Consider the following 18,378-nt stretch of genomic DNA (forward strand, 5'->3'; position numbering starts at 1 on the left):
CACACACACACACACACACACACACACACACACACACACACGCTTAATGAGTCTTGTGCAATACAGGATCTCTATGAATAGTATAGTAGTGGAAGTGAAGGTCACATGCTCTTTAAACTGGAGCACTCAGTTCTAAGAACAAAATGACTTTGTATGAGTTGCCAAAAATCTGATTTGCTAAGTATAGTTGCGTAAGTTTGGCCGTGGAACTGACTATTTGTATTTCTATTATTCCCAATTGGATACATTGTCTTGTAATTCTAACTGAGGTCAACCAGCGTGCTGGGTGGTATTGTCTTAGTGGACCAGCCTGGGTAGCGTGCATGTTGTGTTAGCATCATTGCAGTTCAAAATAAATTGCAGTACTTGCACAAAATAAGCAAACAATTTCAAAAATATGATTTCAAACAATATGACCCCCCTACCGACACATTATAAAAACAGGACAGTAAAAGCAATTGTCTCTAGAGCACAAAGTCCCTACTGCTAATATAATAATCTACAACTTATCCATGTCAATAATACCACTGTTTGACACACAAGCTTTAAAAAACAAACAAAAACAACACTATCAAACATTCCACGGGTCCTTTTCATCTTACCATTCCACCTGACTCAGTACTGCAATTTGCCTGAAGCCAGACACAACCATGCACATACACAAACGTGCGCACCGCATGCCTCTGTCAGAGCCACCAGGTGTGCAACGGTGATTGACAAATGACACTCCACACTATCTTCTGTTCAGACATCACACACAGTCAAGAGGTGCACTCACAGCCACGTTGGCATCTTCAGCTCTGCTTGCTGTCTGTAACACAACACAGTGCACTGACGTCCTGATAGTCAACTTAAAACGGCAGAGAGACAGAAAGACAACTGGCAAATTTGGCACATTTTCACTGATGCAGTTGATTGGTCAGCAATAAAGCCAAAGAGCAATTATACAAAACAAAACAGTGCAGTAAGAGTAAGGAAAATGGTTTTGGATGTTGTAGGCAAATTGTTCTCATTTTTAGATTAATATCACAGAATTTTGAATGTTGGCAGAACTTGGAATTGCCTTTTCTGTCTAAAAGTAATTATCAGATTTACCATAAGACAGTAAGTGAAGCTTCTGTTGACTAAGTAATTTCAAACCCTACATTAAAAATCATGACTAAGTAGCCTTAATCTATCCACAAATCTCTCTTGGACTTCATTGCTCTCTCTCTCTCTTGTTCTGCTGAGCCCCTCCACATCAAACACATTCTCCACATTACACAACACAGATAAAGCCACTCGACACAGCAGCTAAATCTAAGGATAACCCCACTTTATCTTCTGACACACTCACAGACTTGCACAGATGGTCAACCTTTATCACGCCCAACTCAAAATACACATGTCCAAGAAACAAATGTTATGTTTAATAACTGTGGTTTAAATGCTTATCAATAAAAGGCTTATCACTGGAATTTCAAATCATCTGTCCGGGGTATAAGCAAAACTCATGTCCAAAGTCAGCTTGTGTTTGGTGATGGATGGAAGGATGATTGATCTGGTCATCAGAATGGCTGAGTCATGAAAAAGTGGCGATGTGGTGATTGATGCTTTGACGACTTGTGGTGGTAGTGGTGAAGAGATTGGTGGCTACAAAGAATTCCTATCAGCCGTGAAGGCTTTTCAGATGATAAGCATTATGGTAGGAATTGATTTATCCGGTTAGATACTCCGCTATCCTGAGAGCCTGGCCCAGTTTGGTTTAACTCAGTCAACACTTTACACTGGCCTGTGCAAATGAGTATAAAATACCATGAGCTTCTCTAATTAAAAAGGTTCACTGTTTATACGATTACGTATACAGTCCAACTTGTTTTGAGCTAATCATCAACAATACAATAAAAGCAGGTGTTAATACAAACTGAAAGAGTGTGGAGAATTCCTTCCTTAGAATGTGAATTTGACCAATGTTAACAATAATTTGTGAATTTTGATGATAGCCTGAGTCAATGTTAGCAGTAGCTATGGTCGCTTAGCAACTTAGCGATGGCAACGATAGGAAAGCTGTTGCTTGCTCCGTGTCATTAAGTGTCCCTCCATATGACTTGCACTTTGTGTTGACATTTATGGCCTTCTTCTGCCCATTTTAGGCCTTGGTGTAATCACAGATGATTTTCTGTTGCTTGGCATTCTATAATGTTGTTTGGCAGCTATGGAAATACTGTATGAAGGAGTGCAAAGAAGACAAATAAGAATAGGAGTTATAAGAATGGTACATTTCAATGTTTCACTGATCTAACATTGTGAAAAATAATAAGAACTGACATATACACTGAAATGGCATAGTCCTGTGCCATAACATTTGTAAAACAACATTATTCAATTCACAAATCAAAGTCTGGTTGGTGAATTTGTGGCGACTTCTTCTCTGCTGAGATTTACTCATTTTCACTGTTCCAGACATCTATCTTAAAAATTGGCCTTGACTGGAGCACAAACAATGGTTATTAAAAGCTTTCACTTAGTGGGAGGGCAGCAGAGAAATAATCCAGTAATTCTTCTTAGTCACTACAAAAAAACACACAACAAAAACACTTGGACAATGTGTCTTGAAAGGTAAACATAACTGTTTTGTTCACCCACATTTTACTCTGATTATCTACCTAGGTAGGCACTTCACAGTTATTGTTTAAATTTGTCCTTTCAGTGTCTGTTTCAGTAAACTGTCTGACAAAATCTGAAAGCCAGCACTCAGTTCTTGGGAGCAATTTTATCAGCAACCGGAAAAGTACTGTACTTATTGCAAGACAAAAACAAACCATTAAGGACAATGGGAAGAGGCCTTGAACTTGTCGGAACTGTACACTCCAAATGTATGTTGTAATAAACACTGGAAACTGAGTAAATGTTTCTAACTAACAATGTCATTGTTTGAAATTCTCCACAATCAACATCCATTATGTCAACATATTCTGATTTGATTAAGTGTTGTGGTTATGTGAATGATGTCCCCGGGCCTTCTCTAGGCGTTATTCATATGATTCTCCTATACCTATAACAGCCTTGTTGCTCTTTATCAATTTTCTTTTACAATAAGTTAATACAATGTCTGAAACTATAGTACTGATTTTTTGTTTTGTAAAGTATTGTTATTTGTTTATTTTACAAAGTACATTCAAGTTGCTTTGTGGAGTTTGTCACTTTTTTACTCATGACTGTCACCTCTGGCCTAAAGTGCAACTGCAACCTCTGTGTCAAGTAAATTTTTTGCATAATATTGAAATCAATAGTGTCAGAAAGACGGGGGGATGATTGTTCCATCTTGTTTGTTTCCTGTGTCTCCTTATGAGGTAACATTTGTTCATTTCGTTACAACAGCGCCATTTCGGTGTGCGGGACTGAGATTAAGTAGAGTTGTGAGAAATGTCACCTATATATGCGGTTCAATGTGTGTTATATATGTTTGTAGCTCATGTAACTTTGCCGTGTTTAATTGCCTCGTTTACGTTTGCTGTGGCGCTTCATTGCCTCGTTAAAAATGTGAGCTGATGATTATTAAAAAAAAAAAAAGTTTAATTTTTGTTGACAAAATTAACACTACTGTGCAAAACAAATTATTTAAGAATTAAAAAATAAAAATCAGCAAATTTACTGGTCGCACATGCACAACTGGATGAAAAATGTACTTGCATTGTCTAAAATTTTAGGGGGAAAATGCCACCATTTAGGGGCAGTCGAGCGCCCTGTAAGCAGAGTCTTATGAGCATGCATCCTCCCACTGGGCCATCTACACAAATAACAAAAGAACACATTGATCCTGAAGACTATGAGCACTCTGGTTAGGACAAGGAAATATAGGACAGGTACCACAACATTTTTTTCATCTTTTAAAGAAAGAAAAACCCACAACGGTCATTGAAATAAAATGACAATGAAAAAAATAATATTCAGGGTTCAACAGTAATGTTGGCCTAATCGAGTTAGTCCAAAGTCATTCACCATTTTCGGCCACTGAAAACAGCCCAAAAGTGCATTTTCGGAGTTGGACCAAAAGACTTTTATCAGCAATACAACCAGCTGAAAAATAATACTGTGATGATGCAAGAAACTAACGCAACTGGTACACGCTTGATTGGATAAACGGCCATGAATCTGGGTTAGCCTCATGTTACTAGCTGCAGAGATGCAGTTGCTTTTATACTAAATATCTGGAAGTTATGAATATTACAATTTGAATTAATTAGGGTCTGTACTGTTCTTAAGGGTTTTACCATTGTGCCTGGATGTAATTAATTCACTTTGTTGTTAAATTACTGAGAAGTCAAGCACAGTAGCACACTCATGAAACAGATTGTGTTCAATCTTGGAAATTCCCCTGCAGTGTGTACAGTGCTTCACAAATGTATTATACCTGTCATTAAAAAACAAAAAAAAACATCAATTGCAATAAGGCGGACTCTTTCCAGAAGTGTTCCCATTTTTTACTCAACTTTAAATTTTCAGACTGGAAACTTTATTTAAACCAGTATTTGATCTGCCGCAGTGAGTCAATAATGATCATCTTCTTCATGAAGAAATAATGTACTTCGCTATTATTTTCTCTCTTCTTTTTTTTTTATGAATCACTAAAAAATTAGAAACATTTATGGATAACAATCTTACCTTTACAACCACATTACTGTATAACCATAAATATGGTTATAGAGCATCTACTGCTGTATTAACAACTACATTACATTTGCTAAGGACCCGTGCTGTTAAGGCGGGGCTAAGAAATGTTTCAAGCATTGTATGCATGAGACATTTATGTTTATTAGTCACTATATCTGGCATTGAGTCTGATGTTTTTTTGCAAAATACATTAACGTGGAACATTTTGTCAGGACATTTATATGAGGCAGTAATACAAACAAAGAAACATTTTGACACTTGTTCGATCACTAATAGGCAAATGCAAACACATGAGTACTTGAACTAAATACGTTTCTCCCCTCCTCCACAACACAATTTTTTTTAAAGTACCGGTAGCCTGAAGCGATAAACCTCACTGAACACCATACATCTCTCACACACAAGGAGTTTGTCCATATGAAGAGATACTGTGACAACACCAGCCAATCAGTAAGGTCATAATGTGAAATGACCATTCATGTTTGTTTTATATCGAAGGTCAGCTTCATAAAAGTTACTGGAATACACTGTGACGTGGTAAAGATTAAGTGCCAGATCACACACTGTGAAACATTTACAAAACAGAACTTTTGTAGAATCTAATGACAGTAGAACCCATAAGATTGAGTGTGTAGAAAGGACAAAACCAAGACGGTTTCACACGAGATGGAGTAATGTAAATACACTTCTTGGTACCCATTAATATGAAGGGCTACTAGTCTGGCATACACTTCTGTGGTTACATCAAATGTAACCATGTTAGTTACAAGTTGTAAATAACGATTGTTTAAGTAATAAATTAAACTCACTTACTGACAATATTTTTCCCCCAATAAATTGATTATGGGTCAGTTATTGATTTGGTTTATAACATGTAAGAAAAAAAAGGCTGGGTGATCATCGTTTTCCAAATAAAAGCAGATGTTTGCAAAATGTCCAATTTTGATTAAATACGAAAGACATGTGTTTACTTTTATGAAGGACGTAGGTAAATCAGAGAATATTTATGAGGCTGAAATCAGAGGATTTGGACTTTAAGTTACACCAGGGATGACCAACCTTTTGGAAACTGAGGGCTAATTTTTGGCATTGTCATTAGTACTACCAGTTTGATACACACTTCTGAAATAACAAATTGCTCAAATTAACTTTAGCAAATGTTCTCATTATGTAATTATTAACTCATTCACTCTCAGCCATGTTCACTGAAGCAACCCCCTTCGCTCCCGTCTGTTTTACTGGATTATGATTATAGTTTTGCAAGGCCCATAGAATATTGTGTTCTATTGCTATAAAAACATGGAACCTACCAAAAGAAAGATTAGAGTCTATTTGTTGTATTTGTTTCTGTTTTGCAGCAATTGGCATTAGAATATAGCTAAGTTTCATCATTATTCACAAACCTGTCGAAAACACTGGGGAAAAGAGCTTGTTGCAACATGGCCCTGGTTGATCTCTTATACGCTGCTGCCACGTGCTGGTAATTTTTTTATAATAACTACCATTGCTTTAAGTGACCTCTTCAGGTCAGAGGCTGCATCAAAGCCTTCTATATGCTCTAGAATTATTATTATTATTTTTTAAACGTATAAATACGTTTTTGGGACCATGGCAATATTTAAAATAGAACATTTTTGGGAGCAAATGAGTTTAACAATGGCCGATATTGTAAAGATTATGTAATGATTTCGCACAATAATTAGGAAGCAAATCAATATCAAAATGCAAAAAAATTGCTATAGATAATATGCATCAGTGTCTATGTGTTCAAATTATTACTTATGCATCATTCCTATAAATGCACAATGTTCCATCACTGGTGTAATATTTTTGGAACAGGCCTGAGGGCTACCCATTTGATCCTTGGGGGTTACCTCGCACCATGTTGATTACCCCAGAGTGAAAAAGTGTCTGTAAACAATCAGTTACCAAAATTGTGATTCTTTTGATGATCGATTAATCGCTTCATTTTGACAAATCTACACCATACCACATATACATATAATAACAATTGTGTGCTGTACTCACATGCAAGACTGCCACACAAGAACTAGTGGCCCCTTGGGGAGTATAATACACATTACCCCTGGCATATCAAGTGATTTCATGCACCTTGAGGCAGCACAATCGAGCCGTTTGTTCAGCAGGTCAAAAATAGCCGTCTACTGTTTCAGCCATTACTAGACCCAGTCCTGCAAGATTTTTGTGCACACAAGGCCCAAGGGAGTGAGTGGGACCAAATGATCAATCAGCAAAGGTTAACAAGTCCCTGTGATCACTGCAAAAGTTGATATTCGGCTTCAGGTTTGATTACTTCAAAGAGCAAAAAGCAAATGACCAAAACAGTCTTCATCAGATGAGCATACAGGCATAAATAATACTCTGGTCAGCTGATCCAGAGTGCTTGAAAACCAAGACTGGGAAAAACAGAAACATGAGCGCCACCACAACTACAGTACATCAATTGTTCCTGTTGTTTCTCCTTCTTCTTATGGGTGCCCTAAGTCTCCCCTGAACTAAACACAAGCATCCACAAGTGGAGAGACAAACGTGGAAACAGTGCGTGTATGCATCTGCCCACATTATGTGAACTGACTCAAATCATATTTTCCTTTGTTACAAGATTGTTGCAAGAATTTTAAGTCTCTTTGTGGGCATTATGTGGTGTACTGGACGACATTATTTCTGAGTAGTCGTTTTATCTTATATGTGTGTTTGTTACCAGCATTTAGCAAAAAACTACTTGACTGATTTAAACAAAACCAGGTAAGAGGGCGTGGTATGGCAAAGAAAGAAACCAACTCATCTGGGTACTAAACGGGAAACGCAATAAACCAAGTTGCAATTTCCAACTAAAGAGGGGGCGGCGTGGCACGGTGGTTGTCTCCCAACCCAAGGGTTGTGGGGTCAATCCCATGCCATTGTGACCACCTCAAAGTATCCTTGAGCAAGATACTAAACCCCCAGTTGCTCCTGATTCTGCATCATCAGTAGGTGAATGAGTAGTCGAATGTAAAGTAAAGATAGACCGATATGTTTTTTTCCAAGTCGATACCAATTATTAGTAGTCAAGGACGCCAATATTTGGAGTCGATATTCATTTTCACTAAAAGGGAATATATTAGCATCAAAATTTGGAAAAAATACAAACTCTAACTCTAGAATTTTAAAGCATATGTTAATTGAGCAACTTTTAGGGTTCGTAAAATATTGGAGTTTCAAAAAAATCCTTAAATAAAAACTTAAACAATTGTTTTCTACAATGAATAAAGCATTCAAAAATTGTTAAATATCTGAAGTATGAAATTGTTCAATCATCCTAGTTTTAAATTCAAACAAAAAGAAGGTGCAGTGTTCTCCCAGGGTCGGAAGCATCTATGAAAAGTTAATAAAAATAAATTACATTTAAATAAATTCCCTGAAGTTAACTTAAAAAAAGAAAGAAAAAAAAAAAGATCTATTATTGGCCATATGATTCTTCAAAGTGGTCGATGCAGATATATTCGTCAAAATTCTGAATATCGGTGCGGATAATTGGCCAGGGCGATACGTAAAACGCTTTGAGGACCTTGTAAGGTGGAAAAGCGCTGTAGAAATCAAGTACCATATACCATTGACAAGCGGTAGATAAAATTGATGGATGGATGGATGGATGGATAGATGGATGTTTTTTGTGGGATTGTCTAAAAGCTAGTTTACCCATAAAACTACTATTGTTCTGGAACTCAAAAAATGTTTGGTGCAAATCCAGCACTGACTGAAATGTGTCAATTGATAATATCGTACATTAGGCTCCATCTTCTAGACTAATATTTTTGGAACATTTTGCTAACAGCCTGTGTGGAAATCTTAAAACTCTGATTCATGAAAAAGGACATGCATGCCGCCGTTTCCTTGCCTGTGTAGGTGACAGATGTAATCAATTTGTGCATCACTGGCCCTTACAGGACTGTAATGGACCAATACGAGTGCAAAGCATGCACAAACCTACGAGGGAATTGGATGTGAAGACTACATTGCTGAACCCATTTGGGAATGAAACCTGCAATATTAACCATCAACATTGACAATGAGAGCAATAAGTATGATCACATAATAGTGGTCTTTGGCATGACAGTGTTCATATTAATGTGCATTTATCAAACAAAATAGATGAAATGAATAAATGTAATAATTACCGAATGAAAAAATGCCAACTACTTGTTGGCTAGTGATACTAGTCTGCGAGATGATAGTACGCTTCCTGACAACTGCCGAGGTGCCCTTGAGCAAGGAACCGTGCAGCTTGTATGTGTGCTCTGGTTCTGGTCTGGTTTGTAAAACAAAAGTCAGAGTGCAAGTTGAATTTTATCTTTCAAATTAAAATATTATTGATATTTTTAATAAGGCGAAACATTTAGTGCTATACTTGAGCCACTGCTGATTTGATCTGAATTAGAGTAAAGTTTAAAGAAGGCTAACATTACATCGGCAATTAGGCATTGAATGCTTAATTGTTAAAAGAATAATTATTTTCATCGTAAAATGTGGAGAACCACTCCCCTGTACATTGTTTTCAATCAACAATTCGCATTCATAATCAAAGCATGTGTTATGTGAGTGTTTCACATTTTTCGCATGTGACTAGATTGTTGCTGCCTTATGACTAAACTATTCAAACAATGGACAGTGTAAGGAAAACTAATTCAAGTGGGAGACAATGGTGAAAGAGCCAGTGTCAATTGCACACATGTAACCAGACGCTGTAAGCCACGGCCATGACTTCACGGACTTTTTCCACAGGAGCACACATGCACACGCACGCACAGGCAGTGCAGTGCCGAGTTAGCATCCAGTTATCGTAGGCTGGCACAGAACGAGCCAAACTCTATTGAGCCAGACATCCATTGTTATTTTACACAGTGCGATCACACAGGCATGTATGTGCCTCCCGCAGCAGAACACACAAAGAAACAGCTGGCCAACTGGTTTGCGATGGGGCGGAGCAAAACATTTTTGATCTAAGACATGCTGTGTGATGTGTGAGTTATACTTGATAAAGTTATGGTTACAAACTGATGTTTGCAAACTACAGGGAAGCCTCCAAAGTCGAACACCTGAATAGTGGCCAATTTAGAGTTGTTTAAATAAAAAAATCTGAAAATAATTATTGTACGTTTCAAAGCCAAACAATAATTTGAGTTGTAACAATCATAACCAGCAAATCACAAATCATCAGCTTATTGGGGCATTCTTAGTGATGCTACCACAAAGGGGTACTAATATTGGCAAGGAGGAAAAGTGTAAAAAAAAAAAAAAAAAAAAAAAGGGGTACTGTGACATAAAAAAGGGATCTCGTCTGTCTGCCTGCTATTCAGTATCGGGATCGATCCCTTATTAGCCGGGCCACTTATCATCGCTAATATTGAGCAGTTTGACAAATAGCATCAAACTATTATTTACTTATTACTTAACTATTATTATCATGCACTATTATTTAAATTTAACTTTATATGAAATTTAAAATTAATTAAATTTAACTTTATATGAAATGGTGCTGACCCTGGGAAGTCTCTGCATCTGTTTTTTGTTTGAATATTAAACTAAGATAATTAAAAATTTAACAATTCAAATATTTTGTAAAACTTTATTTACAATAGAAAAGTTTATTTTACCTTTTTAACCTATGCTGAGCCTGGGAGGTCCTTGAAACTTTTGTTGTAATATTAAAACAAAGATGTGTACAATCTAAAATTGAAAAAAAGAAAACACGCCAACATTTCGAAAATCTTAAAAGTTGTTCATAAAACATATGCTTAAAAACATTTCGACAAAGTTAAGAGTTTGAGTTGGTATTTTGATGCCAATATTTTTATTTTTAGTGAAGATGAATATTGACTGCAAATATCGGTCATTGGCCTCCTTGACTACTAATAATCGTATTGGCCCTAAAAAAACATTTCGGTCTATCTCTAACTCATATTGTGAGCAGTACAATATACTAATTAAATATGAACTATAATTTAATATTTAACTATTTTAAATCAATTTACTTTATTTCTGTTTTATTTTTGCCCTGTGATTGGCAGGTAGCTTGTCCAGGGTGTAGGCTGTGTCCTCTGAACCGGTTAAGAAGTCAGTAAAATTTGAAAATGGATGGATAGTTTTATTACACGGGAGTTAACTCCTCTTTATGTTTTTGTGACAATAATTGTAAATGGTTACTTAAAACGCTGCATCTAGAGTTAGTTATGAAAAAAAAACAATTGGAAGTAACAAGTGTCACAGAACAGATGTTCAACCGGAGGTTCCACTGTATCCCAGGTTTAGTATTTGCATCATGTAAAAAAAAAAAGTCAAAATACTGTAACAACTAGTGGAAATTTGGAATGTACCTTGCCGTTAACCTTGACATGATATTGCACTCACAATAGATAGCAGACAAGATCACTGAATGCACACACAAAAGAAAAACACAACAAAGTGTCATTCGCCTTTCCAAATAGGCCAACACCTGTTCTGTGCTTTTACTGCCAATCCCTCACAATTTAACCGCTTACATCATTGTGCATGCTGGAAAAAATGCTGTCACCACAGGCGTGTAGAGAGACTGCCAGCAATGTGTGAGCTGTTGAAATAAATGAAAAAAAAAAACTCTAAAAGAAGACAAGATGTCATCCTGAGGGAGCTTACTGCAGACTGGCAGCATTTTTGCACATGAATGTTCGAATGTTGACAGCTGTGGGCCATTTTCACAGTCATTGGTCTTTTACAGTCATAAACCTACCTGGCACCGGATGAAATACGCTGGACTGCCCCCTCTTTATATATTTATCCTGTTGTTATTGGGTGTTGATTCCATCTGTGGGGACAAAAAAAGCAATAAAATGTAAATTACATGCAAATACTTCAAGTGAATGTTAAAATGTAAAAAATGTCAGTGTATTGCCTTCTGAGCTGCATGTGAGTAAACAAAACAAAAAAATCAAGAGAAGTTGCTGCAATAGTGACAAGCGGCCAACAAATGAAGATAAAAGTTTATGAGGTGTTCTACTCCCCAATTTTCACCTTGGTGGGCGCAAATAGACAATGCAAGTCTAATTTGTAACCCCAGATATGGGTGAATGAATTACACAATGCCTGAGCAGGTAATGTGTGGCTTGGCCACCAGAAGAAAGCTTTCTCGTGCACACAAAACACACAGCCAATCATGCAGTGATGGGGAGACGTTTCAGGGTGCTTCTGAACGCCTATGCTATATTATGCTATGATGATAATAATAATAATAATAATAATAATAATAATACAAATAATAATACAAATAATAATAAATGCGTTAACTATTCATTTCTCAGAATCAATTTGAAACAACTATGTATGTGTTAAGTTTATGTTTAGAAATATAATTGTTACTGACTTGGTACATTTTACTTCATAAAAGCTCGAATATTCATTGAAAACGTACAAAAACGACACATTAACATGTCATTGAACGGCTCACTAAAACTACTGGTGAGAACACCTGTGCACCTCCTCGCTTTTAAATCAGTTAGCAACTCAAAAACTACGACGCCAAGCAAGAGGAGAAAGTAGGCGAACAAACTTCCAACTCTTCTACATCGGCCCCCCATACCTTGGAGGGCAACATTCGACCCGTGTGGATCCAAAACTCGTTGAAGTCAATCCAGCTAACGTCCAGTCCAGCTAACGTCTGTTAACATCCGAGAGCCATGGCGAACCTGAACCGGAGGTGGCGGTGCTGTTGTCAGCAGGCTTTACCGCGGCGGAGGAGGAAGGGGAGAAAAAAAGAGTTGTCGCGGCGAAGTTGCTGGAAAAAAAAAAGTCCGGCCCCCTCCAGTACGGCCCCCCTCCTTCTCCTCCTCCTCCGCCGTCGCTCTTCTGCTGACAGAAATAGCAAGCGAGCAAGGCGGGCCCCACCAAAAATAGCTTCGATTTGACTCGGACCTGGATCATTGTTTTCTGACACATTCCAATCAGCGCCTATCTCCATGTAGTTTATTTTCTAATCATCATCGTCATCATCATGAACATAAGAGGCTAAGGTGAGTGTTTAAATTCATCAATGGAATCTACTCTGTGGCTCCATCTGCTGTCAGTCAAATTCACACTCAACAGTACGTGTTGCACTGTAGGGCCAAATGAAAGTGGCTGTCCCGCAAGGCTTTTTTTTTTTTTGGACTGTGAGACCCTAACCACACCCCAGCTGACACTTTATTTAATCATTCTAATTCATTTTAAACGTGGTGTGGGAAATTGAGATTGGAAACCTCTGTTTGAAACAATAGTCAATTTGGGATGCTTTCAACATTAAATCTCAAATCCCAAAATATAAATTGTCAGTGTCGGGCTGTGTACGAAACAGTCCCATTGCTAATCTAATTGAAATTACATCGTACTGATTATGAATGTCCTGGGAAAATGGACCATTCCGTACAGAGCACGTAGCCATGCCCTGTCAGAGGTCACAATGGTTCCGTCGCTTCCTTAGACAATTGTCCAAAATGTCAGCAAATCCTAGCAGTAATAGTGCAAAGTTGCCAGATTTCCCAGTTGATTTTTCAGTCCAAGTTTTTGAAGAATATCAATATTGGAGAGCAAGCAGAAAGGTTTCAAATATTTAAGTCAGGGGTAGGCAAGTTCGGTCCTAAAGAGCCGCAATCCTGCATGTTTTCGGTGTCTCCTGCCTCCAACCCAGGTGTTTCAAATCATCAGCTCATAATTACCTTCTGCAGGAGCCTCACAGCTGTGTTCGAGGAGGGAGACATCAAAAACATGCAGGATTGTGGCTCTCTAGGACCGAACTTGCCTACCCCTGATTTTTTTTCATTTACTGTATTTCTTTTAGTGTGAGACGCTATGCTACACTCACTGCATCCGGATGTTTTGTTGAAAGTGTATATGAAGACATATCTTTTGCTATTCATTCTCAATGACTTCAGCTGGACGTGTGGCCTTCCACATAGCTTGAACCAATGTAGACATTTTTCATAGTTGCTTCTCGGTTTAGGCAATAAACTTTACACCCCCTTCCAGTCATCGCTATTACACAAGCCGGGACTGCAATGTTTCACCATGATTTATGCTGGAACAAACGTTGTATGTCACCCAATAAAGCAATTTTTCGCAATAATTTGTCATGCTGAGAGATAATCCGATGCAGGCTTCTATGTCACAGTTGTTGAAAAATCCATGCTAATACCATGGTCTGTGATAGACCCCACACAAAAATTGTAAAAAATCAGGCAACAGTTTTTGTTGTTTTGTGTGCAGTCTAGACTGCTGTTAGGATGATCTTAATACAGAGCACACACACACAAGTCTAAAATCTGTACTTTGAAACACAGCTCTGGCGTGATTACGTCATCTTACAAATGTAAAGACGAGCAAGCAATGCGAGCAGGAACTTTTGGGTATGCGCCGACGGTTGTCGAGTGTTTCCGTGGCGTAGAGGGCCGAAAGTTGGGAGCATTGTAAAATGGTAAAATAATTGTTTTGGAAAAGACTTCCTGGTAACAGAGGAACCAATATTAAAACGACAAATGACATAATGTAGGACTTTTTTTGTTTTATTTACCGCCGCCTCTTCGTTGGTCAGTCAAGGTGTCTCAATTTGATTGGCTACATTCTGTTCATATCACAGTTCAGAGTCAAACGGCTCAAGAGTAGTCGCCAGTCGGCTTACCCCAAGCACATGAAAAAAATTATTCAGCTATTCTCGTGTCATGACTGAAATTTTTGACTTGGAACAGAATATAGCCAAACAAGGAAGCGACCATAAACAAAAACAAACATCCGCCTCCATATAGTTTTAACAGATAAGCAATATTTAAAGACTTGAAAAATCCTTTTATGTGTGTACCGGGCTAAATGTAGTGTTTTCCAGAAATGAGGTGCATGCACAACTATGATTTGGGAAGTTATGATCGTCTTCCAAGTCACCTGACTGGCTCTCGTGGGAAGGCCAATCAGATTGAATTGGTAGTATAGAGAAGCTGAAATTTGATTGGGCAAAAAATATAATAAAAAAATCTAACATGTACAAGAAGCACTGCAGCCAAGACAAATTTACGGGGAAAATATATATTTGGTTGTAAAGTGTGTCAATCAGTGTTTAGGCCAACAAATAAGAACTTGACAGCTGACCGCCATCGCAGTAAATGTATTATATCATATTATTCTTTCTTTCTTGTTTGTTTTGTTGTTCTAAGTACAATGTTCTCTGTACTGGAGCCATTGTTAATAGCCATGTAATTTGTAGTGTAAGTCAAAGTTGTTAAGTTAATTAAGTCACCCACTGTAACGTCAATCCATCCATTTTCTATGGACCTTCTGTGGCCCCAAAAAGTTTGAGTACTGTTGAGGTCGTGTCAGCTACGTAAAGAGTGCAACATTCTATTAGCATGACCCAATGTGATCAGCTAATAATAAATACGCTGAATGAGAGGAGACAGGCCACATATTAAACACATGACTACAATGGAGGAGACTCTGTGGTGTTTCTTCGTGGCATGTACATAGTTGTTTATTACAAAAAAGAAGGCAAGCTTTGTCTGAGAAAATGGCGACTTTTGCGTACTTACCGATCCCATTTGCGTTAATACCAATAACAGACTTCATTGTGTACATAGATGCTAATCCAAGTAGTGCATGGTAGGAAAGAGGGTGAAGTGTTGCAAGTCACATCCGTTATGTTTGCAGCTTTTACCGTTTTACCCCCAGTATATGGAGTCATGTTTGTGATTGCCATTTTACGGATTTATAAACACAAGATTTTAATGGGGAGCCCAGTAAAATGTCTCACAGTAAAAAGGTTCTGGGTTGGAATCGGAAATGTGTCTCACACACATGTTCACACATAGTGTGTTCTACGCATTTGTGCAGCATACGGTGTATGGACACAAGTATTGGGTCAACAACTTAAGGTGAAGAAAATAGCAAGTTGGAACCCCTTCGCAGTTTTCACTTAAAGCCTTTTGTGTTGATCAACAAGTCTGGATTCTCAGCTGGTCTTAACTTCTTTTTAAAAACAATTTAATCTAATTTATTTTATACTGTATTCTTTTTGCTTGCTCTTGCTCTTTCTCATATTTCAACATTCACATTTTCCAATCAGGCAATACAATACAATTTTTGCGAGTTTCACTCACATTCTAAAACGTTTCCCCCCCACTTTGAACTGCTCTTTGTTTCCACAAAGCAAAACCATTTCCATCCTATTTTCCAACCTAAGCGTAGGCTGGGTCACCGAGTGATGTCTTCAAGCAATATTGAAACCAAGTGGCGTGCGTCTGTCTTCCTCACTAGGGGGTCCGCCATTCGCTCACTCAGCTTTCGGTGCGTCTGTGCAGACGGGGAACTCAAATACCTTTCTCATAACACACACCCCTGCATGGGTTTGTGGTGCTACATGCTCAGCAATGTACATCAGTGTGCATGTGTACACACTCAGTCTATTCAATTACACAATCTGCCATGAAGTCTGAATCACATCCGGTTTCAAGCTGAAAATAACAAAACCACATGGTGAGAGAAAAGTAGTGCAGCAAGCAACCGCCCACAGGGACAGAGGGATAGACACACACACACAGGAGTACACACATGCACACGGCAAGTAAGTTAATATTTTCCACAAACATCAATTGTATTAATTTCCTTTACAGATGAGGCACCTTATTTAAAAAAAAATATCCACATACTATTGGCAAACACATAAATAAATAGTCCACTTGGGAGAATCTGCCTGAAGTCACAGAATAAGTTTGTTCTTTCTTGAGTAACCCATATAGATGCATTTAATTAGAATTATAAGTGACCCCGATAAAGAGCGCCAGTCGTTCTATTAGCCAGTCTGGGGGCAGGATGTGGTCAACTATTTGCTAAATATTCACCTCCCACCTATTCTAACAAGCCACTTGATCGAATAAGTAAGTCTTTAAACAACTGTGGGAAAATTACAAAGATGTACACTTGTCAAATGAGATTAGATGAGAGGCCCAATGCCTTGTGGCTCCCTTGCAGGAGCATTTTATAAAAAAAATAAACCAAATGCTGATAACCTTGGATAATGAGCTTAATATCCAATTTCATGTAGCAGGGGAAGTACGTGGGTGACCCTCATTTGCAGATTTTAGAAACAAAGTTTGCCTTTTATACACAGTTTGATGTCTCTATCCGTGAAATAAAATTAGAATGCCTGCTGCGTAGGAAGGGCAAGGGCAAGATTGTAAAGAGGAGAAAGAGACCGTCAAAGCATTGACATGTAATGATGAGTGTAGGGGTAGAAGGTGGAAGAAAGAAATAAAGAAAGGGGAAAAAAACAGAGGGAGGTTGAGAGCACTATAATAATGTTTGGCCTTGGTCTGCCAGCGGGGTCCTTCCCCTTAAGAAGCCAACAGGAATGCAAAGAATGCTGCATGAGAAGAAAAGTAGAGGACCGAATGGAGGGGGAGAGAGACTGGACCGGGCAAGTTGATATGAAAGAAACAAAGAGGAGGAGGATGGAAACGAGATGTGAAGAAGGAAGTGCAGAAAGAATATGTTTTTAATAGAGAAGATAAGAAATAACAAGGCTATCAGATGTCTGAAAATCTGGGATTCTTTTTGTGGTGCGACAAGGGAGTACGCGGATGTGGTCAGAACAACTTGAGCCACCCTCTCCACACTTATTCTTTGGCGCACTGGAAACATCACACCTGTAATACCCAGCAAGAACTCCATCACCCCTCAGCATGCCCTCCTTTTAGGAAAACTCTGTTCCTTTCTCACGCTCCTCATTTGATGGTCATGAGATACACTACTTTGAGAAAAATAACTGAACAGACAGCAGGATGTCACATGAATGCACATGATACGCAGATGAATGAGCACAAAGATGTCATCCATATTTGTGCTATTCATAAAACTTTCAACAGATATTAAGGAAATCATGTGCATGTATTATTAGCTGTCAAAATTAACCGACCGAATTAATCCATTATAAAATTAATCGACAACTATTTTAATAATTTTCCTGAGAAAAAAAAAAAAACTATTTTAATAATCGAGTATTCGTTTGCAGGCATTTTCTTATTTAAAATTGCCCAAATCCTCAGATTTTTATGACAGCGTATTAGGGCCACGTCTAATTTATTTATTTTCTTAAAGGGTGGGGGCAATATTCAGAGAAAAAACTTTATAAAGTTGCAAATTTGCGAGAGAGAAAAAAACCCTCAGGAACTTACGAGAAATAAGTTTGCATTGCTGTAGTCTAATAATGTGAGGATTCGTTGGTGGTAAATGGGACACTGTTTATGAAAATGAAAAGGCAGGATGGAAACAGATTCATTCTTAATTTAAACTTTACTCGTCGTACACGAGTGCTAAAGCGACATCACTTCCTGAACCCCTATCAGATGACTAACGATACGATACGATACGATACGATACGAAATACTTTTATTTTCCCCGTGGGGAACTTTTTCCTGGACTCCGTCCAGCTGCAGTTTACAATAAAGAGAAAACAACAGAATAGAAAGAGATAAAATTAAAATTAAATAAATAAGAAGTGCAGCAATAAGTAGAAGACTTCCCAGAAGTCTTCACAAAAGTATATATGTGTAGAGAAGTACATTGCACACACCCATATACACACATACACACTCCTATATATATATATAAACACACACATGAGTATGTACACAACGTTGCACCATATATCTTATTGCACTGAGTTAATGTCGGTTGTTA

General features: G+C 37.9%; 1 protein-coding gene and 1 long non-coding RNA gene across 5 annotated transcripts in view; one reads left to right on the plus strand and one right to left on the minus strand.

Annotated features, from left to right (window-relative positions):
* hdac7a (histone deacetylase 7a) overlaps window positions 1-18,378 on the minus strand; it is a 55,443-nt gene that overhangs the window by 28,548 nt on the left and 8,517 nt on the right. For 2 of the 3 annotated variants that reach the window (XM_077546056.1, XM_077546039.1), the window contains exons 1-2: window positions 12,266-12,507; window positions 11,420-11,494 (exon numbers count right to left, since the gene is read on the minus strand). The gene's annotated coding sequence lies outside the window, so the exon portion shown is untranslated. Of the gene's footprint in view, window positions 1-11,419; window positions 11,495-12,265; window positions 12,508-18,378 lie in introns of those variants that run through there. The other variant, XM_077546048.1, reaches the window with a different exon arrangement.
* LOC144035943 (uncharacterized) overlaps window positions 12,155-18,378 on the plus strand; it is a 34,806-nt gene continuing 28,582 nt past the window's right edge. For both annotated transcript variants that reach the window (XR_013288539.1, XR_013288540.1), the window contains exon 1: window positions 12,155-12,695. This is a non-coding gene — a long non-coding RNA (uncharacterized LOC144035943). The remainder of the gene's footprint in view (window positions 12,696-18,378) is intronic.

The sequence above is a fragment of the Vanacampus margaritifer genome, chromosome 1 (genome assembly GCF_051991255.1).
Source record: "Vanacampus margaritifer isolate UIUO_Vmar chromosome 1, RoL_Vmar_1.0, whole genome shotgun sequence".
Classification (NCBI taxonomy): domain Eukaryota; kingdom Metazoa; phylum Chordata; class Actinopteri; order Syngnathiformes; family Syngnathidae; genus Vanacampus; species Vanacampus margaritifer.